The following is a 23,185-nucleotide window of genomic DNA, read 5'->3' on the forward strand; positions in this document are numbered from 1 at the left end:
AGAGGAGAATAATTCTGTAAAACTCCTTATAGTTAAGGGACAATATAGCCTTGTCTCAGAGAAGCAGAGGGAGTCAATGACTTGACTCATCTATATAAAACCAGTGGGGAATGAACTGGGCTATTTTAAAAATCAAACTTTGTTCTAATCAGTTATTCCTGCATGTAAACACCCGAGGAGTTGTCTAAAAAACCTGGGACTCACACCCAGAAGAACCATAGAGATAAGGGGTTAATGATGGCCTTGGGAAACTTGGAGGGACCATAAAAAGAAAGAGATTAATGATGGCCCTGACCCCTGCAACAGGTTCCCCCTGCCTCTGGAGCAGACTGCATCAGCCCTGGTACCAATTAAGTGAAGCCAAGAAGAATGTAGTTTTTTTTGTTAAATATAGTTTTTGCAATTTTTGTGGGTGCCTATATAAGCCAGAGAACAAAGAAGGCTGGCTGCTGAGGATTTGGAGAAACTGTATCCCCCAGCCTGCCAGCAAATAAAGTGCTCCTTTACAATTCAGCTGTGCGTCTCTGGTTATCTTGCTGACATGTTACAACACCAGGAGTGGGCTGAAATTTTTGTAACATCATAGAAGATTAGCCACCTTGATGTCAAACTTGGAACTCCTAAAGTCTGGAGTGCAGTTCTTTCCCTCCCCTTTCCCTGTTTCTAAACTCGCAGCTCACAGCTACACCTACTTATCTTCTTCCTTACCACTATATAATCAGCCAATTACCAAGGGAGATCAGAGAAGATTCACAAGGTGACCACCTGCTCTCCCCATATGGCCGGTGTAATTGTAATAAGTACTCATATGTGATTCAACCCTGTCTATGCTTAATTTGGCTCAAGTACTAACGGGCCGCCTCGGACCCATTGCGTTTGGTATCAGTAAGAATTGACAGCCCCAGAAATGTAACTCCATGCCAATAAAGACCATTCATTCTCCCTTGCGAGTCTTAAAAATTCATTTTCTAAAAAGATATCACAAGAGCAGCACTCCCATGATGGTCAGAGAGATCTGGACCCCGATCCCTCTGGTAACATCCGAGCATGTAAATCTGCCACACAGGCCTCTCCTGAGCTTGTCAGGTTTAGTATGTGGCCCCTTTTTGCCTCCACACTAGGCTCTCTGGGATTTCTGCTCTGCTGATGTACTGGACATGACCTACCTGTCTAACTGCCTACCTCATACGAATCGTACTTATTGAAAATCACTGACTGACAGTTCTAACATGTGTGTCATATCAGAGATTGGTTGTAATGCTGCTCTGTGATCTTTACCCTCTTGACTGTGGCCTGTTTTGTAGTGTTTTTGTTGTTGAAAGCCAGACATGTTCTTTTGGTAAATAGGTGTTTACTGTGAATAGTTATGTTAACCTGGCTAGCAGCTGATCTGTTTAATGTTTGCTGTAGGAGATGTGCCAGAGGATCCCAGTTCCTCTAGTGTCCTTATTTTGGAACCCCCACTCTTGAATTTGGGCTCCTCAAAGCATTCCTGCTCACAGAGAATCTGTGTTTTTGCAGTGCACTTAGTCATAACTCACTATTATTTCTCTGGATCCCTACTGATGTGGTGGTAAGTTATGGGGGAGAATTCTGCAGCTTCAGGATTAAATCTCAGTCTGTTAGTGGGACTCTGTCTCTAGGCAGCCACCTTCACAAGTGTATCTCCAGTGGCATTACCTTCTCTCCATGCCCTTGTGGGGGCTAAATAAATTAACACTCATCCTCACCCTTTCTAAGTTTATCTAGCTGGGCTAAAAACAAAGTTAACAGGCAGATTAACGGAACACAATCATATTTGAATGCATGGGAGTGGGGAATTCACATAAGCATGAAAATTCCAAAGACAGTGAGGGGACATTGGGTATATATGACATGTTGGACAAAGAACAGGAAGGGTGTTAGATTTCAGAAGTGAGAATGAACTATTTCCAGGTGGTTGAGGAAGAGCTGAAAACACCTGGCAGGCAGATGCTTGCTAGGCATCTCAGAAACAATGAGATGCATGGGGTATCTAGCTAACAGGCCCCTGCCTGAAGCCCTCCTATTTACCATATGTAGTTCAACTTGGGCTAAAGCAACATTCTAGTGCTGTGGCAGAAATTGAGTCAGGGGGAAGAGACAGACTGCAAAGCACTGAGAGAATTAGAAAAAGACTGTTTAATGTGCACCAGTGCTCTCAGGGGAGTCACCTCCAAAGGTTGAGCCTGGAGCCCAGATTCCAGGCAGCTTTTGTACAGGATAAGCCTCAGGGCATTTAGGGGCCTTCTACTTCCACTGTAGTTTAAGTGGTTGGCAGAGGTATGAGAATTGCAAATACCAAGGGCGGGGTCTCTGCATTGCCTAAGGGGCTGCATCTTGCTTCCCTTCTCTCAAGTGCCAGAGAAGGGGGTCTTTGCACTGAGAGGTAAGGGGATCCTCTGTATCCTGTTTGCCTTCTCACTAGGGTTGCCTTCCTAGAGTTGGCCTTTTCATCTGCATCTCTCAGGCTGGAAAAGGGAGGGTCAAAAGTTCTGAGTCCTTTTTTTCTCAATAATCTGCTTATAATCAATATCTCAAAAGCCAGCTTCAGGTGGCAAATCTTTGTTCTGCTATCCTTCACCCTCTATCCACTCCCTTGCTGCAGTATCCCTAAATTCTTTCCTGGGAGCCTTGACTCTACGGACTATTCTGTTGTATTTAGGGGAGACAGGAAGGCTAGAGGGTGCTGGGTCAGAGGAATACCTGGAGTAGGGCTCTAGCACAGTCTTTTCCCCACACAATCAGCCTTTGTCATGGAAAAGACTCTGGGGTATTCTGACAAGGATTCCTCTTCTCTTAGCCGGCCAAAAACCCAGGGCTTCTATTTCACACCTTCATCAGGAAAATCCCTTTGGACAAGTGGAAGACCAGGAAGATGAGCATGCCTCCTATGACTGCAGCCAGTGGGCTATGGCAGGGCAAAGAGATTCCCAGTCTCTCCTAGTCCACAGGCAGCCTCAAGCAATTCATCTCCTTTACCATCTCAGTGTTCTTACCAGTTGGTGACTGCAGAGAAGTCTGATCCAGGAAATCAGATGGCAGTTTTGACACTCTGCATTCAACAGTCTCTCAGGATTTTACTCAGTGGTTGGCTAGGCTACCTGTGATCTCTGATGAGTGGAAACAATAGACTGATTCGGTTTTCCTGTGGAAAGAGAAGCAGATAAAAGTTGAAAGTAGTTTTCTTAGGGAGCCAGCAGGACCAGTGTGTGTCTGGGTTGGGTGCTTTCTTAGGTTGGGAGTAGGGGTGGTTGATAAATTTAGAATGAAGTGATTTATCCTTTCATTCAATGGTAGTATTACAATTTGACATTTATAATCATATATATGTGTATATGTAAAATTTGAAAATTAAATAAAAGTGATGCATTTTATTTAGGAATAGTGTATAGAAATTTTACATAAGGAATACATGAAAATTCTACACAGGATTTCAAGAAGATAACCTCCCCCAATACACACACATCTTAATCAGTTATTAGCTCCCACTTGTTATTGTGAGGTGTCACTGTTATTTATTTATTTATTTATTTATTTATTTATTTATTTATTTATTTATTTTTGTGGTATGTGCCCCTAGCAGTATCCAAACCCAGGACTCTCTGGCCTGCAGGCCTACGCTCAACCGCTGAGCCAAACTGGCCAGGGCACACTGTTTGTTATTAACATGCATGTCTTACTCATGATCACAGCAGGTTAGCACAGTAATTCATGTGAGAACGGCCCTATGCTAAGGCTTGGGAAACAAGGAAAGAGAGGACACCATATTTCTCTTTTCAGGAATGAAGAAACTAAGGCTAAAAGAGAGTAAGTAGGTAACTGGCTGAATTTATATGCTAAGTAAATGGTGGATCCGGGCCAGTCACCCAAGATCCTCTGATACCAGTACGTGTGTTCTTTACTGCATACTTCTCTGCCTGTCCTGGAATGCACATTCTTAAGAGTCACAACTTTCTGAGAAAATGGTATTTATGTTTTTCACCTAGTTTTGGAGCCAAAGCTTATTAATGGAATTTCAAGAAGAGAAAAATACAATCATCTACTTCTTTTCAAAAATCAAAATTTCCTAAGAATTATTAAACTGATTGAGCAGCTACAAAGATAAACAGAAGTCTACTTAATTTCAAGCATTCAGCCTAAATTCCAAAACTGGAAAAGATAATACATAAACACAAGCCCCCAAACCACCTCCCACACACACACAGGAATATGTGTCATCCCTCACTTAGGAGAATTGATTTAATTTTTTTATTTATAAAGTTTGAGTGTCTGAAGTTCGGCAGAATATAGAAAATGTACCAATTGCTGGTAGTTCTTCTAGTCATGAGAGTATGGTGTAATACTGAGAAATATTTTAGTAAATCATGCATCATAGCAGTATGTTAAAGGAGAAAACCCACATCATCTGCAATGCTAAAAGACATCTCAAACAATTCTGTGCATCATTCTTCTTTCTTATCAACTTGATCTGCTTTCAGCTGAGGGAATTGTGTTGAAAGCCTTTACAACTCCCGATCCACAATCCTTTCTCTCGAACTCTTGAGACCAAGTGTTTCAGGATCAATATACCATACCCCACCTAATAGTCACAGCAGGGTGTGCAGTAGCACTCCCGGTCTAACAAAAAAATAAATATTAATGAGAAGAAGGATAAGTAAAAAATAAGCAGAGCCTTGTGTCATTTCAGGTCATATTTTAGGGCACATGAGACAGGAACCGCTTTTTACATTACATCTGTTAGGATTTTACACATACCATGAGGGGATGTGAGTCCGAGTGTGATTCTGTCCATTCTTCTTTCATTTTATATGTGTTTTCCTTCTATTTTTGTTAGATATTCTTTTATGGAAGTATAACACACATAGAGAAGGGAGCACAAGCCATAAATGACAGCACCTTGAGGTCATTTCACAAAGTGAACACATGCACGGGACCACCACAGAGACAGATACAGAGTGTTCCTGGTGCCTCCGAGTCCGGTAAGATGACTCCACCAAGTCCTCACAGCTGAAAGTTAATGGCCGTTTTCACCTATGACACCATAAGGGTGTTTTCTCCTGTATTTCAAATTTACACAAACAGAATTGTCAGTCATGTACATTTTTCATGCATGGACTCTTTCATTCAATACTCTGATACTGAGATCTGCCCTTGTTGTATGTAGGGATATTTGCCCTTTTCATGTATGTATACTTTTCTATATGAGTACAGTGTGCCACAGAGCATTGATTCATTCAGCTCTTGTGAGGTGTTCAGAATGTCTCCAGTTTGTGACTATCATCACTACTGATGCTGTGAAAGGTAGAGAGGTATTTGGGATGGGCCAGACCCAATTAGTTGAGCACTTACAAGGATCAAGGCCTTGCTGAGAGACAGATCTGAAGCATGAGGGAGCCCTGGGAGGCTGTGGCGGGATGGCAAAGAACTGCAGACAGCCTCTAGGAGATGAGTGCTGACCCAGCTGACAGCCAGCAAGAGAATGGGGGCCTCAGTCCTCCAGCAACCAGAACTGATTTCAGCCAACAATATGGATGAGTTTCGAAGGGACTCTTCCCCAGAGCCTCCACAAGGGACATGGCACGTCCACCACCTTCTGACCCTGTGAGAGCCTGAGCAGAGAAGCCAGTCATACTGGGCACAGACTTCCGACAGCAGAGGCCTCAGCCTAGACGTGGGGGCTGTTTTAAGATTTGAAGACTGTGATCATTTGTTGCCCACCAACAGAACACTCACATACATTTTGGTACCTGGACGGAGGTTGCTGCCATTGAAAATACCCTACAAATGTAGGAAACCTTTAGGAACTGGGAACTGAGCTAAGGCTGATAAAGTTTGAGGCGCAAAGAAGTTTAAGTAGCCCTAGGAGAAGCCTGCATTGCCTGGGGAAAACTGTTAGTAGAATCTGAACTTTATGGATGATTCTCGTGAGGCCTCACAAGGAAGCAAGAAATGTGTTACTATAAACTGGAAGAAGGGGATCCCTGCTAGGTCATGGTAGAAATGTTAACGAGATTGTTGTTGCAGTTATGTGGAAAGAAGAAAATGTAAAAGACAAAATGGGGTATATGGCCAAGCAGAGAGGGTGGAGGTAGCAGAATGAGGGAGCATAGCAGAAAGAACCTAGATTGCTTTGAGTAGGCGGTTAGGATCGATCTGGAATTTGGAACCTCTGCTGGTGGGCACTCTGAGGCAGTGGGAGAACTTTAGAGAAACCCTAAACTGCCCTAGAGAAAACCAAAATGCCTGTTAACAGTGTTTTAGTGGAATCTGGGGCTTGAGGATCCTGAGAACGAGGACTCCCTATGAGGCAAGGAACATATTATTAGGAATTGTGGAAGCGGCGTGGTATTTCTAGAGTGGCAGAATACCTCCCACTATTGCACCCTGCAGTCAGATGGAAAGTTGAACTTCAAAAAATGAGCATGAATACATGTCTGAGCATACTTCCAAGCAAAGTCTTGAGGGTGTGGCCTGGTTACTTCTTGCTGCTTATAGTAAAATGTGAGAGCAGAATGATAAATTGAGAGAAAGGTATTTAACAAAAGTAACCAGGATTGGATGATTTGGAAAATTTCAAATCAGGTAGGTGACCATAAAAATTAAAAATCTAAAATTAAGGACTTGCTTTGAATGTATGGTACAGAGAAGAAGCCAAGAGTAGGGATGTACAAACTTTTGCTAAAAGCCCAGAAAACAGAAAACTTCACAGGATTCAGCCCCACAGTACCCTCTACAAGAGGCTAACATTGTGTCTCACAGATTTTCTTCACTGTATTGGAGGCCCTCTGGGAAGCTCCATGTTGCTATAGCTCAACCATGCAAGCAGGGCCACCAGAAGAAGGGACTGCCTTGAACAATGTATGGGTGGGGCTTTTGGGGAATAGACTGAATGCAGTAAAGTATGTACTAATTTCACAAGGTTGAGAAACTTCCATTGTCAGGAACACTGTTAACTTGGACTAAGAGGGAAATACATCGTACAAACTGAGAGAGGCTTCTGGACCCTCAATATTCTACTGGCAGTCAGTAGGCTGCTCAGGAGCAGACTCCTGCTACCTTTCCTGAAACACGAAGGATGGCTCTGAGGAAGAAACCATGGGCCTGTATATCACAACAGAAAGCTAGGGAAGACTTTTAGGCTTTAAAATTTTATCAAAGAACTCTGGCTGGTGGGTTTCTGGCTGGATCTCCAAACTGCTTTTTGACTCTATGTTCTTTCTGCCATCAATGTCCTCCTCTATTAAACCAGAAGGTCTAAGGCTGTTATCCTATGCCTGGCCCACCACTGTGTGTTGGGAGAGGACAGCTTGTCACGTTAGTGTCCCTGGTCCCCAGTTGGAGAGACATTGTGAGTCAGGAGTGGGACTGCATGGATTATACTCAGGAATCTCACCCATGCCTGATTGAGATGATGGCGGAGATGTGATTTTGGCCTTTGAGCTGAAGCAATTTGGATGAGCTTTTGGAATCCAGCTGTAGTCATAATGTCATGAGATTTGGGAGAATGTCAATGGGGTGAATGGATTTTGTATGTGGGCAAACTGGATCACTGGGACCAGAGGGCATATTCTGGTTGGCAGAATTCTAAGATCACCCTGAATGACTTTAGACTTTGTTTTATTTCCTCCTGTTGATACTGAGAGGACACTGAGAATATGATGGAGCTTCATTTCTGTGATTGTGTTGTATCGTATGGAAAAAGAGATTTCGCAGATGTGTTAATGTCCCAGATGTGTGGAACTTCAAATCTGGGGGGCAGTGTTAATCACGTGAATCCCCAAAAGGCGGAAGTCCCTCCTGAGAGACTCAAGCATGAAAGGGCCTGTGAAGGGAGCCTTGCGGCAAGGAACTGCAGGCAGCACCTAGGCGCTGAGAGTGGAATGAATTCACCCAGCAACCCAAATGAACTCGGAAGGGAATTCCTCCTCAGAACCTCACCAAAGAAACACAGCCTGATTTCTCCCAGTGAGACAGTCTGCAGAGAACAAACAGAGCCGTGTCTCCTATGGACTTGTGACATACAGAACTGTGAGCTGATAAGTAGATATTTTCTTAAGTCTCGAAGTTTATGATAGTTTGCTATGCAGGAATAGACAAAGTAGGAAGTACAGCTGGGTTATCAAGAATGCACATGTTCAGCTTTAGCAGATAGTGCCTAACAGTTTTCCAAACTGCAGGTACCCATTTACACTCCCACCAACGTTGGAGATTTCCTATATATCCCCGCCAACCCAAGGTATAAGAAAATAGATGATGATGGGTGACATTGGAGGACTAGCCTCCCCCCAGGAAAAGGATCTGAATGTACAGTTCTCAAGGTATACCATTTCTTAAGCAAGGACTATTAACTTTAATATTTGAAAAATTTCCCTCAGTTGTGGAGAGAAAACAAAGTCTTTAAATGAAGTAATTGAATTTACACATAGCCTTCTGGTGATTATACAAAATTGCTATAGCTAATTTAACACATACACATATCAGATGATTTACAATAGCTATTAATCACCAGAAGGTTTGCTTCTGACTTAAATTCTGTTTTAAACTTTCTCAAATCATCTCAATGTTCTACAGCTGAGTTTGCAATTCTGGACACTACTGCCACTTTGGACCAGATAAGTTTTGTAGTAAGAGGCTGCCTTTTGCATTTAAGGAATTTAGGCAACATTCATAGATTTGATCCACCACATACCAATACCACCTTCACTTTCCCCAGCTGTGACCATCAAACATATTTGTAAACATTGCCTAGATATCCCCTGGAGGGCAATATGCTTGCAGGGATACACCATTCCTATACAGTATAGGAGATTTTCATATACATAGAATACTAGGTGTATGTAAAGATGGATGGAGGTAAATGCACATCAGTATACTGAAAATATACTCTTTTGCATAACAGTCATTTTCAACAGCATTAATGGTTACTCAAAAACATCCTATAACATTTTCGAAATTTTATTCTAAAGCATGCGGTATCCAGTGGTAAAGTCAGGTGGTCTAAATTTTAAAGTATAGCTAACACTAATATAATAATTTTGACAATATATCATTGGGATACACACACACACACACACTCACACACACACCCATACATACATATATATTTATTCTTTTATTTTTTTCTCTTGAGACACAATGCCTAGAAAAGAAATTGTAGCATCAAATGGATTTCCTATTTCTGACAGTTATATGTATTGTCAAATTTCTATCTGTCTGGCAAGGTGCTATGTCTGTGTAAGCCCATCCAGTAGCATACGAGAATTTAAAGCACATTAAATCATTATTAAACATTAAAATTTGTTTGCTTTCTAAAACATAAATACCTGTATTTTTCTGAATATAAGAGGAATTTATGCTCTTTGAAGATGTTCAGAATAAAAAGGATGAGGAAAAAATCTTGCTCTTCCAGAATTTTTTCCCCACAAGGATCACTGATCTGCTGTGTGTCCCCAATCTGCAAATCTGGCCAATTCGAGCAAGTGGCACCACCATTCACCCAGATCCTGTGGATACAGTCAAAGAGTCATCAGTGATTGCTTTCCTTCTCTCATCACCTCACAGCCAATCACATGTTCCCTTCTGAAGCTTCAGACAAGGCAATCGTGGAGCAGACACAAGCCATCCCCACTCTGCCCTGTCTGATTCCAGCTCTACAGTGTACCTGACCATGATCCAGTGGTCATTGTTCCATGACACTATGTTAAAAAGTGGTATAATGCCAGAACCTATTCTACTCATTCATCTTCATTCAACTACATACACTATTTCCTCAGTCTTCTGCTGTCTATATTCCATCCAATTTCGTCTTTATTCGTTGTCTGTTCCACCCACATAATCTTCTATTTTATAGTTCATTCCCAATTCCATTCCATTTATTTCTATTCCTTAACAGTACTTTCATGTGAAGTGCAAATTTTATGGTCCATTGATTTAACGACATTGCATATTCTGTTCCTTTCTATGATTCCTGATTCTTTAATTTTGATTTTCTTCTAAGGTCCTTAATAATTTAATTCACTGCACATTCCATTTCTCATGTAGCATCAGATATATTTTTATTCCATATGCCATTAGATATTTATTTGCACTCTCTTTCCATCCCATTTTTTCATCACTTTGCATCCCACCGAATTTTTCATTCTATATCCTGTTCAAGTCTGTATTCCATTCCTTTTTTCATTCCAGTGTCCACAGCAGTCAGTTTCTATTTCATCACTTTCTGCATTCCATTCCAAATCCAGTTTTGATTCCTCATTAGCTCACATGGCCAATGCATTCCAGCTTATCTTGCACTGTGTTTCACTGCAGTTTCTCATCTGGTCCAGTAAATATCCCAGCGCATTCAGCCACAGTTGCTAGGACAGTGAATTTCAGGACAACTACTTGCTAACATTATAATGAAAGGTTTACAAGACTCCATGGACTGTACCAAGAGTTTTCTTTCCTAGGAATTCATCTGTTGCAAGGACATGACTGAGGATATGAACAATTTTTAATAAGCAGTATGTGCTTCTCAGTGATGTGTTTTACAGAGTGAAGAAATGGAAAGATGTCAATATTGAAATATTAGAATATTTAAATATTCAAACTTCATCTGTAAACAGAGTAATATATACTTAAAAACTGGCATTGTGTGAATTTACCTACTGATATGGAAAGGGGTTTTTCTTGATTCAAGAAGCAGGTTACCAGACCCTATCTATGCATAAGTGATTCCATTTCATGAAGTATAATGAACTATGAGATATATGTGGATAGCATTTCTACTAACATGTGAAGGGAGAGTTCTAGTAGTTGCTTATGGGTGGGTGAGAATTCAGGTGCCAGCTCTCTGACATTTGTTTTTGTGTTTGGGGCACTGAACAGGCAGCCCTTATGTACTAATGATTACAAAGCGGTGTCCACATATGGAAGGTCAGGCCTGTGCATGACAGCGTAGTTCTAGTAATAGGAATGATAGAGTAAGCCAAGTAAGTGGATGGACATTCATCAGCGGACTACTACGCAGCTCATAAAAATAATGGTGCATATTTAATGACAGTATCACCTGGAATCCCAGGGCATTCAGGATATAAGGGGAGGAGGGAAGCTCAGCCCACAACTCACATTCACCCCTGTGCCTGGCAGCAGTGCTGAACATCTGGAGCCAAGACAGTGTGGGCCCCACCCCTTTTCTTGCCCTGGGACTGCTGTCCAGACAGACTCCCGAGTGGGGTCATCCAGATGACCGGAGGACTTCTGGGACCGTCCTCTCTGTGTCACGAAGGGCACAGTGTCCTGACCAGATACCAGGAGGGACACCTGGCTCAGGGGTGTCTCCTGTCGTCCAGTGTGGTATTTCTTACAAGCCAAGGCATGGGGTTGAGCCGCAAAGGTGGAACTCAAAGGCTAAGCTGATGTGGGGCTACTCGAACTGTTTTGAGGACCGCCTCTCTGCCCCTGCCCCTCCCTCGATACACACCCACTAAGGTTCACGGAAGGATGTGGAGTTCACGCCACTGAATCTGTAGGCCAACCCCAAGGACTGTGGAGCACACTCTCGAGCTCCGGTCGGGTTTGGCAGCAGGCCGAGCTGGGTTGCCGAGCTCTGAGAATTCCATGGCCAAGTGGCTCCATGGCCATATGGCTCCAGCTGACCAATCAGAAGCGGGGACCCCACATGGGCACGCCCACTCCCTCAATGCCCCAGCTCCTACTGTAGGCTCGCAGGGTCCAAAGCCAGAGTCTCGGGTCTCTGGGGGAGAACTGTCACCATGGCCACCCAGTCTTGCTTGGCGGAGGAGCAGAAGCAACCACAGGGTAAGGTGCTTCCAGGGCCGAAGAACGACTTAGTCCCTGCCCCTGGCGAAGCCCCTCTGGCCTGGCCACTGGGATCCCAGAGCCTTGTTACCCATAGTATCTAGCACCATGTCTCCATCGCGTGGGGGCCCCTTAGGCTGTGACAGTGCAGATGCCTCTTCCTGCGTCTTGGGGGTCCTGGCGACATTTCCGTCACTGCAGAGCACTCAGGGCCGCCCCTCAGGCCCCGTGGGCAGGAAAGCAGGAGTCCTGCGCTCCAGGGCCACCCGAGTCCCCACACAGAGCTAAGCTGTCACCCCTAGATGAGCCCAGGTCTCCAGACCGAATAGGGGGCAGCGAGGCTGCCACAAGGCAAGAGCATGGGGCGGGGGCCAGGGTTGCTGGCGTCCGACCCCCACCACGGTCCCGGAGAGTAGCCGTGGGCAGCAGCGTTGCAGCCTCAAGAGGGCTGCCCAGGGTCAGCAGCTCACAGGGCCCTGTCTGTTTCCTAAGGCTCCCGCGTCCCCGAGGTCCGTGCCTTTGCCGCCATCCTCTCCGAGGGCTCGGCCCAGCAGCCGCCGCCAAGCCCCTCGGGCTTCTCCGGGGAGTCGCGCTTCTCAGCCAGGCCCCCACCTCCGAAGCCAGGCTCTGCTCTAAGCTCCAGGCCCTGCCCTGCGAAGCTGCACCACCCTGCGAAGCCCTGCTGTCCGAGTCCTGGCTTCTGCACCAGGACCTGCAACTGGCCTCCTGCCTGTATCTGCATGTGCCCTGGGCCTTGCATCCAGCTGTCTTGCAGCCTCGCAGCCAGGTTTTGCTGTCATTAACCAGGCATCCAGGTTAGGTACCTCTCTTAGTATCCCTGCATCCATATCAGGTCCTGCCAGCGTCCATTGGTATCCAGACCAGGCCATGACCTGAGATTCTCTGCTTCTCTTCCAGGCCCTGCTTCCTACAGCTGTGCACCAGGACTAGGCCCGGCTCTCACCAACTATAGCAGTGAGCCAGGCCCTGCCCCTGGCAGGCATGTATCGCGGCCAAGACATTCCCTCGGAGGCCTTGCCAGCTGCATAATCCCTGCTCCTGCGAGCAGCAGCAGCACTACCCCAGGTTTTGTGCCCTGGAGCTGGCCCACCCAGAGATCAACACCTAGCAGCTGCCCCTCTCTCCCTGGGCCTGCTGACCAAGGGCCTTCTTCCTGTGGGCTGGCCTTAGGAAGGCATGTCCTCCTGAGCAACTCAAGTCCTCCTGATGCTGAGGCCCCAGGCCTTCCTTCCCAGCAGGGTTGGCATGTGGTCCATATGCGTGCCTCCTTACCCTCACCTCCTGTTGGATGCTTACCTGGCCCTCAGCAGTTTGTGGAGAGTTATTTCACCAGCTCCTCTTCCTCCTCCCCCGCCTGCCCTCCCCTTTTCCCTGTCCCTCATCCCATGGTTGCCCTGGGCAGTTTGGTGAGAGTTATTCCTCCTCCCCCTCCTGCCCACACTTTTTCCTTACCACTCTTCTCCTGGTTGCTCTGGGCAGTTTGCTGAGACTTATTCTACCTCCTGCTCTTCTCTCTCCCCTACTCCTCCCCCCCTTTAAACTGCCCCTCTTCTCCTCTCACTAATTGTCCTGGACACAGCTCCTGTTCCTCTTCCCCTAATTTTCATGGCCTGGCTTCCTTCTCCATACCTAACCCGGTTAGCCTTAGATGGGCCTTGCTACTGTAGTTGGATGCTCTGAGCCCTGCCTCTCCATGAGAACAGGCTGAAACAGAGAGCATCTCTTTCCCTACTACATCTCCTGAGCTGTGAGCCTCCTTGGGCTTCCTCCTGATACCCTGGGGAAATCAACATTCACCCATTGGGATGAATGGCTGCCTGCTCTGTGGTTACCTGTGAGGTTTCCAAGATTTCTCTGAGGCAACAACCAAGGTCATGACTTTGGAAACCTCCTCTTCCTCAGACTCCCCCACCTATCCCTTGCCTGCTGTTGGCCCTTGATTCCAGGCCCTCTCCTCCCTCGGAAGGGCCTGCCTTTGCCCCAGAGTTGAGATTCCCCTTTTTCCAGTTTGCCTCTTGTACAATGAATCTTTGAATAATAAAATTGAAAGGCTGACTTCATTCTTTTCATGTTTTGTGTTTTTTTCTTTTTTTTTTTTTTTTTTGTTTGTTTTTGTTTTATTGAGGTTAAAGGTTTGTGGTTTGTCCATATCCATTTAAGTATGGAGATTTGGGGGATACCTTGTAATCTGAGTTTGTGAAAAATGTTGTACATAATTTGTGGTTTTTGCTATTTAATTGTCTTTTTATATGGGTGTTTGGTCAGATGGAAACACTGTGTAGCCACTACTGCCAGCATCTTCTCAGAATCCCCATCAGCTAGTATCCTTACTCCTTGACATTGTGCTACCTCCGCTTAGGCGTTGCCCCAATGTCTGATGATAAACCGTGTCGTGAGTCAGCCCCTTGGTAGACCTCTAAAGAACACAAAGGGATTCATCATCTGCCCCAAGACTAACATGGAGATAAAATTTAAGTCAGGAGGGAGATCAAAATATTTTGGACCTTCCATTAAAAATGTTGAAACTAAAGGAAATATTTTAGAAAGCAATTATTTTAAAAACTAGTACTCACTTATCCTTGAATATTTCCACAGATGTCCAAAGTCTAGAACAAGGGAGATGATCTTGTTTACTGCAACAAGTCTCCTATCTCAATTCAGAGGGCCAATATTTATTCCCCACTTATGGATGTGGAAATAGAGCCTCAGAGCACTTTTGTGACTTGAGATCTAGTTGCCAGTTGAACTTGCCTCTGGATGCAGAATTCTGGTTTTCCCATTCATTCACCGTGTGTTCCTGGACAAGTTATTGAATCTGGGATCCTAGGTTTCCTCATTTGTCAGTTAGGCTCAGTAAGAGGGCATGCTTTCTAGGTTACGATAAGGACTAAAAGGGTGGTATATGGTAAACTAAGCAAACTGTGTTAATTCTGTGTTATACTTGAAGATGTAAAATAGGGTAACCAATGACCTAGCTGGTTCTTGAATGGAAATTGGAGGAAAATACTGTCCTATTTTTCATTTCTTTTTATTTGTCCTTGGACCTCACAAACTATGTAGCTCATTCTGATAATGTATATGGTAGAGTTTGTTTTGTTTTGTTTTTAAATTTAGCCTTGGCTGGTGTGGCTCAGTTGGTTGGAGTTTTATTCTGTGTACTGAAAGCTTGTCAGTCTGATTCCAGTCAGGGCACATACCTAGGCTTAGGCTTCAACTTGGATTCCTACATGTATGCAAGGCAACAAATTGACAAATTGGTGTTCTCTCACACTTCAATGATTCTCTCTCTCTCTCTCTCTCTCTCTCTCTCTCTCTCTCATTTCTGTGTGGCCTCAGGTATGAGATGTCTTATAAGGAATAATCCTGATTTTTCTCAATTTCCTAATGGTTTGTGCTGGGGGCATCGTGCCATCATAAGGATCACTAGGGCCAGTCCAACCACATCATTGATTATTCATAGTAAGACTGTCAAAAACCACACTCAAAATAACCTCACCTCCATGCACTGACTAGTGATTCCAGAGCACTGCAGGTGCACTGACATGTGAATGGTTGACTGGAGAAATGGTTGACTCTAGCAAGGAGTGTGGTTGGGGGACAAATGGAGGAGTTAAATTGTAGAGGGCTGATGAGCTTTCTGTGAGTACATGTGTGGGAATATATATCTGATGTATAAATTGCCATGCACCTTCTATGCACCTCCAAGCTTAGACATGTAGAAATGCATACAGAATTTCCGGTGTATATACGCAATAGATTTCGCAATTGATAATCATTCACGTTTAAACAAGTGAATGCATGGACATAGCAGCAGGCACAGTGACTGCTTAAGAATTTTCAAAAAACACTGAGTAGTTTTTTCCTCACTCGTCTTGGTAAATAGGTTTCTGTGCCTTAATGAACACTGAGTATTAATAACTATATTTAAATTTCCATACATTTTCAGAGAGTCTGCATTTTTCATAAAGCCAATAATCTTTCTACTTCCATGCCTGACATAGAGTAGGTTCTCTTGGTTTATATATACATAGATATTTCTTGAATATTGAAATGCCAGATGGTGTACCAAGCTCTCGGGGCTCAGAAAGAATGGGAAAGGGTCCTCACCATCAAAATGCTTACAGAGAACAACAAACAAATACAATTTCTGATCTGATTTTGAGTCCAGAGTAGAAGTCTGTTCTTCCCGTGCATTCCTCTCCCTCCAGCTTCAAGACCTCATGTATATTATCCCTATGATCTGGATATTGCTAGTTCCTCTTTCCACCTGACCAACTCCTACTCATTTGTTCCGTCTCCTGTTGCAAGTCTCTTCCTTTGAAAGGTGATCTCTTGACCCATCTTGATATGTATTATCAGGACATCTTGAATCCCCCATCACCCTGAGATCCTACCCTATTATTGTTCTGCTGTGTGTCTCCTCCAGCATGCTGTGAGCTCCACAAGGACTGAAACCAGGTATATGTCCCCGAGCCTACCTCAGGACCTGGCATACTAGGGTGAGGAAAGGCACTTTGACAGCTGGAAAGCTCAGCTCACAGGATAAGGATAAAAAGCAGAGTGAACAGTTCGTCCACATCCATATTACATTCATATGTCACGGTTAAAGCTGGTTGAGTAGACACAACTAATGGTGAGAATGTAATGAGAGAGGTCCTTTTCCTAGCACACTAGGTAGTGCAAGACCTTATTCAGCTCAGAGAAAGAGACCTGGAAGTAGAATCCGGGAGCCATGAGTTTAGAAAAGACGTTCCTTGCCATGAATAGAACCACACAGAAAGAGACAGGTAGTTTTCTCTGCTTGACACTCTTCCTTCTGGCTGTGGTTCCTGAAACACCTGTTGTAGAGGAAGCACCCCAACTACTAGGGTTCTTTCCAAAGGCTCTGAGGAAGAAATCATCACCCACCCCCTTTGTTCCTTTATTTTATACTTTACATGATTTTGTTTTTATCTTTATTGTTGAAAGTATTAGAGATGTTTTCTCTATTTTCCCCCATTGACCCCCTCCTCCCAGCTCCCACCCCTCTCTGCCTTACTCACACTATTGTTTGTGTACATTGGTTATGCATATATGCATATAAGTTCTTTGGCTTATCTTCCCCCACCCCACCCCATTCCCTTCGATCTGCAGTTTGTCAGTCTGTTCGTTACTTCCAGGTGTCTGGTTCTATTTTGATGGTCAGCTCACTTGTTTATGAAATACAAGGAACCCATCCTCTTTGAATTTCTCAAGTGTTCAGGTAAAATCATCCAACAATGTGACATTACTCACAATGTCCACCCGAGGGCGATAGGCTGCTGCTGGTACCACCTTCTGCAGCAAGACCCATGAGGACCAGCTTAACTTCCTTGTCATGTATAATTTAAGTCCTCAGAGCACAGAACACCTAATAAATAAAGAAACCCTTCCAGCAGGTGTGAAGACATAGAAGATGGACATGGCACGTATCCTACCCCCAAGCCCCACTTCCTACCCAGGCTGCAGGGCAACTAGATTCCCAGGGGTTCCAGGAATGCTTTCCCTCCACAGTCATGTGTGACTAACACAGGACACGGAGCAAATGTTTTCTCCTGCAGAATAGCAGGTCTCTTTAAGTGTCTTTGCATCTCATCCTGGATAGAGGAAAAGATTAATTGATGGGGATAAGTCTTGTAACCGTTTTAGAGATGAGGAATCTTGAACTGAGGTCCAGAGAAGCTTATGAGCTATTCCGAGAATAGTGGCCTCTTCTCTGTGCTCCCACAGCGCTGCTCTGTCCTTCCTCTGGCCACACTGTGCTGTTAGCTGATGGTTGTCCGTGCGTTTTATCCACCCGATGGAAGTGATGGGAGCCTCGGTGCTGTATTTTGTTCACTGCTCTCTCCTCACCTGGAGAACACTGCTGGGCACCTAGTAGGCACAGCACGGAGTAGAACTGGAGAGAGAAGCTGGTATGGGTGGGGTCGTGCGATGTTACCTCTAGGGTGATTCCATTTTAGTGGCTTGGGTGAAAGAAGACGGGAGTGTGTCTGTGAGGAAAGAGGAGAAATGGTGGATATTCTCTGATGAGGCTGTTAAAGGGGGAAAGAGGATTTAGCTTCCTGCAGACTTTTGGCCTATCAAGCGTTCTAGCCATCACTGCACTGCACTGACTCTGCCTTTACGTGCCAAACAATGGTACCTGAGAAAATGCACATGAAAGCGTCTCGGATCCAGATCTGAGTACGAAATGACCGTGGGTTCTGTTTCTCAGAGTCCTGATGTGATAACGCAATAACCATAGTCCATAATTGTAAAAAAAATGGTGATAGTAGTAGCTGTCTTGCAGAATTGTAAGGATGATTACAATAACCATGTATAGAGTACTTGGCACAGACTAGGCACTTAATGAATAGTACCTATTTTCTTACTCTGTTGTCAGTCTCCCTCCTTTAGAATAAATTCTTTATATCTGTAAAATGGACTATGTCACACTTAAAACAGTGAATTTCATGTATCCCTTTCTCACTCACTCTGTCCCAGAAGTAGACTTTAAAGCAGCTTATAAAAAGACTAGGATTCAGAGCTCTGCAATTCTGAGTCAGATTTTCTTATACAGAGTATTTCCTATGAGCCAGGCAATTGTCACGATTTACCTGTAGCTCTCACAAGTCTGCTTCTTGGCAACTGGTGAATATTATCTCCATTTGACAGATGAGGGTACTGAGGCTCCAAGAGGTTATATATCTTCCTCAAGGGTTTGAAGCCAGAAAGCAAACACTGTTTTGACCGTCTCCAACTTCTATGGTATTTATACCAAACTACACCAATAGCCGTTTATATTTTTGAGTGCCCACTGTGTGCCCAGCACTCTAGTAATAGTACACACATGAATCTTTTCTCTTTAATTGTGTAATTAAAGTGTCCTCTCAACATTATTTGTATTGGTTCCAGGTGGACAGCCTAGTGGTTAGACAATCATACTTTACAAATTATTTCCCCTGATATGTCCAAAACAAAACTGGTACCATACATAGTTAGCACAATATTATTGACTACATTGTCTGTGCTGTGCTTTACATCCCCGTAACAATATTGAAACTACCAATAGGTACTTCTTAGTCCCTTCACCTAATTCTCCCAGTCCACCAATCCCCATTTTTTCTGGTAACATGGGTATGAGGTGTTTCAGGTTTGTTTGTTCATTTATTTATTTATTTTTCAGATTTTACATAGAAGTAAATCCCCCACACAGGAATCTTGAATTTTCACAAAATGGGAAATTGAAGCTCAGAGAGGGAAGTTCCCCAAAGTTACCCAGTCGGTATTGCAATAAGTGTCCATCATTTATTGAGTGTTTGTTGCATGCCATGCACTATACTAGATGCTATATATGTTTGATTTGCTGCATGTAAGTTTGTTGCCATTTGATAAGGAAACCACTGAGGTTCTAAGAGGTTGAGAAACTTCTCTAAGAGGACACAGTGACTAAGCAACAGAGTTAGGATTTGTCCTGGAGGGTTTGGCACAGTTGTTAGAGCATCGCACACAGACCAATGAGAGGTGGGTTTAATTACTGCCGAGGGCACGTACCTCAGTTGGGGCTTGTCCCTGGCCCTGGTTGGGGTCGTGTGAGAGTCAACCAGTCAATGTGTCCCTCTCACGCAGGTGTTCCTCTCTCTCCCTCCCATTCTCTCTGAAAATAAAAAGGAAAATTGAAAATTAAAAAAAAATTTGAAGCCACTGTTTTTTGAATCGGTGTCAGTGCTATTACATTATGTCAAAGTATCTATCCCTCAACCTTATTTTCCATGGCTTTCCACCAATTGGCCACTGTTGTGAATACAGGAGTTGTGAAGAGCTGGAAGAGAGCAGAGGTCAGGGTTTAAGGAAAGACTGAGTGCATCACCTGGGTGATGGCCTCCATCACACATCTTTGCCCATTCACACCCCTGAAACCACGGATACCTCTGATGACCTCTCCAAGCGTCTGATTCATGATCTGCAAAATGGGCTCAACAACATCTCTCAACATTGGGAAGATTAGGTAAGATCAGGTTCATAAAAAAGTTGTCATCACAGAACTGGCACAGAAGGCCTCCTCTGTTCCACAGTAGACCATGACTCCCATTGCTGTCAAGATGGCCCAAAATCCTTAGCAAGAAACACGGAGTCTTTTAGCATATGCTCACTTCCTACTCAGTCCGGCGTATCTGCCTCCAACACCTACCCCTCTTCTCAAACTGCACCATGCATCATAGGCAACATCCTACTTAACTGAAAGAATCATATTTTCTCTCATTTTGGGTACATACAATGCTATTTCTCATATCTTGACATGATCTTCACTATACTAATTTCTATTTATCTTTCCTGATAGTACAGATGTCATCTGCTCAAGAAGCCCTCTCTAAAAGTTTTTATTTTAAAGGTTGAGAAGTAGTGAACTTAAAGTCACGGTAGTGATTCCTTTGAGGAAGGGAGTTGTCTGGGTGCTAAACAACATTTTTTAATTTTAATAATATGATTTATTGATTTTACAGATAGAGGAAAGGAGAGAGAGAGGAAGAGAGAGAGACAGAGACAGAGAGAGACAGAGACAGAGAGAGAGACAGAGAGAGAGACAGAGACAGAGGGGGAGAGAGAGAGAGAAAGAGAGAAAGAGGGAGAGAGAGAGGGAGAGAGAAAGAGAAAGGAATATCAATGTGAGAGAGAAACATGGATGGGCTGCCTCCCACATGCACCCATACGGGGCATCGAGCCTGCAACCTGAGCATGTTCCCGATAGGGAATCCAAATGACGATATTTTGGTGCCAAGGATGACAATCAACGGAGCCACCCCAGCCGAGGCTTAATGATTTTTAATCCTCACTCGAAGATATGTTGAGACAGAGAGAGAGTGAGCAAGTGAGAGAGAGAAATATCTATGTGAGAGAAAAACATCCATCATTTGCCTCCCATATGAGCCCTTCTCAGGGATTCAATCTGAAAACTAGGCATGTGCCTTGACCGACTGGGAATCCAACTGGCAACCTTTTGGTTTACGGGAGAATGCACCAACCAACCGAACAACCCAGACAGGGCCTATGTTCTATTTTTTAGTTTGTGTGGTGGTTACATGGATTTTTCTGTTAAATTATTATTAAGCTGTGTATATCTTTGTGTTTTTTTCTTTCTTTTTTTTTATTTATTACTTTTTATTACAGATGTTTCTCCTTTTCCCCCCACTGATTCCCCCCTCCCCTTCCCTCCCTGCCCTTTCCCCAGTTTGTTGTCCATGTCCACTGTTCATGCATACATGCCTATAAGTTCTGTGGTTTATCTCTCCCCCACCACCCCCCTATTTAGGGGATTGTCAGTCTGTATCCCACTTCGGTGTCTCTGGGACTACCCCCCTTCCTCAGACTGCTATGTTCATTATATTCCACAAATAAGTGAGATCATATGAAACTTGTCTTTCTCTGTTTGGCTTGTTTCACTTAGGATGATACTTTCCAGGTCCCTCCATATATCTTTGTTTTGAGCATTTTTGTATATGAATATTTCAAAATCAAAAGTATTTTAAAAGAAACCATTTTGAAAAGGAAAAAAGAAGCTTTCTCTAATCTCCTGATGGGCTGGCTGAGTTAGATGGATGCATACCTCTGTGTTCTCATAGTACTCAATGTGTTTTATTGCTATCCTAATGCTATTTGTGTTCATTTGGAATAATCTGTTTATATAAACCCCTTTTTCATCTGTCTGAGCTTCTTGAGGGGAGCCTACTTTGCAGGTGATGAAATTCACAATGCTAACATGTAGTAGGTGCTGAATATATGCTTATTCAACATCTATTGCCCGTACAAGTGAGTCTGTTTAGTGAGGTACAATACTTTTAAAAATTGTATTATGATGATACTTAATATTAGATCTATGCTATTAACTAATTTTAAATGTACATAATTGTTGATGTTAGATACAATGTTGTATATCAGATCTCTACAGCATATTCATCTTAACTGAAACTTTATGCTTAGTGATTAATAACTCCCTGTTTCCCCCTTTCTTCCAGTTTCTGGTAATCAGCATTCCATTTGATTTTATGAATTTTACTATTTCAGAAACCTGATATAATTGGAATCATGCAGTACTTACCTGTTTTTAGTCTGGTTTATTGCACTTAGCATAACGTCCTCAGGGTGCATGCATGTTGTCACACATGGCATAATTTCTTCTTTTTAAAGGATGAATAGCATCTTATTGTGTGTATACACCACATGTCCTACCTTCCTGTTCTATGTTCCTTCTTTTACATGTGCCTATTCAGGTTTTCCAAAAACACTTGTTGAAGAGACTCTTTTGTCAAAAATCAAAGGACTATATCCACGAGGTTTATTTATGACTATTCTAATCTATTGGTGTATGTGTGTGTGTGTGTATCTTTATGCCCCAACCACACTGTTTTGATTACTGTAACTTTGTAATAAGTCTTAAAATCAGGACGTGTGAATCCTCCAACTTCAATCATCTCTTTCAAGACTGTATTAAGTATTCAGGGTCCTTTGAGAGTCCATATACACTTGAAGATGAATTTTTTTTATATCTGTAAATATATATCATTGGAATCTTAACTCTGTTAAGACTCTCAACCCATAAATATGGTATGTCATTTTATTTATTTCCCTTTTTAAGTTTCTTTCATATTTTTTTGTAATTTTTAGCGCATAAAATTTTCACTTTCTTCACTGGGTTAACTTCCGAGTATTCTATTCTTTTTGATGCTATTTTTATTGTTGAGTTTAGAGAATTTTGTATATTCCACCACCAACCCTTTGTAAGATATATGGTTTGAAACTATTTTCTCTAAGGATATAGTGTGTTCTTTTTAACATTTTACTGTGTTAAATGCTATATCATATTAAAATGATAATGGGACAAAGCACATCCTTAGCCTTCTTACAGTTACAGAGTTCCTTGGTAAGCACTGTTTCCCTCACGACATTCAGATAATATTTTCCCATGAATATAAAATATGGTCAGGTATTTTTGTCACATTTTGCATTTCATCCTGATATTTCTGACTTCCTTAATTGCATTATAAAATTTTGGATACATTAAATTTTACTGTGTGTGCTGTAAATATTTATGGATTTTGTAAAAGGCATAGTGTCATGCAATCACCTTTAAAATATCAGACACTCTTAGTCAACTAAGGCTGCTATGACAAAACACCAAAGACATGGTGGACCAAACAACACAAGTTTACTTCTCACTGTTATGGAGGTTGGGAAGGCAAAGATCAGGGTTACAGTATGATTGAGTTTTTTAAATGTTTTAATGCAACTTAGTGGGGTGACATAGGTTAACAAAAGTATGTAGGTTTCAAGTATACAGTTCCATAGT

The sequence above is a fragment of the Molossus molossus genome, unplaced genomic scaffold (genome assembly GCF_014108415.1).
Source record: "Molossus molossus isolate mMolMol1 unplaced genomic scaffold, mMolMol1.p scaffold_m16_p_2, whole genome shotgun sequence".
NCBI lineage: Eukaryota > Metazoa > Chordata > Mammalia > Chiroptera > Molossidae > Molossus > Molossus molossus.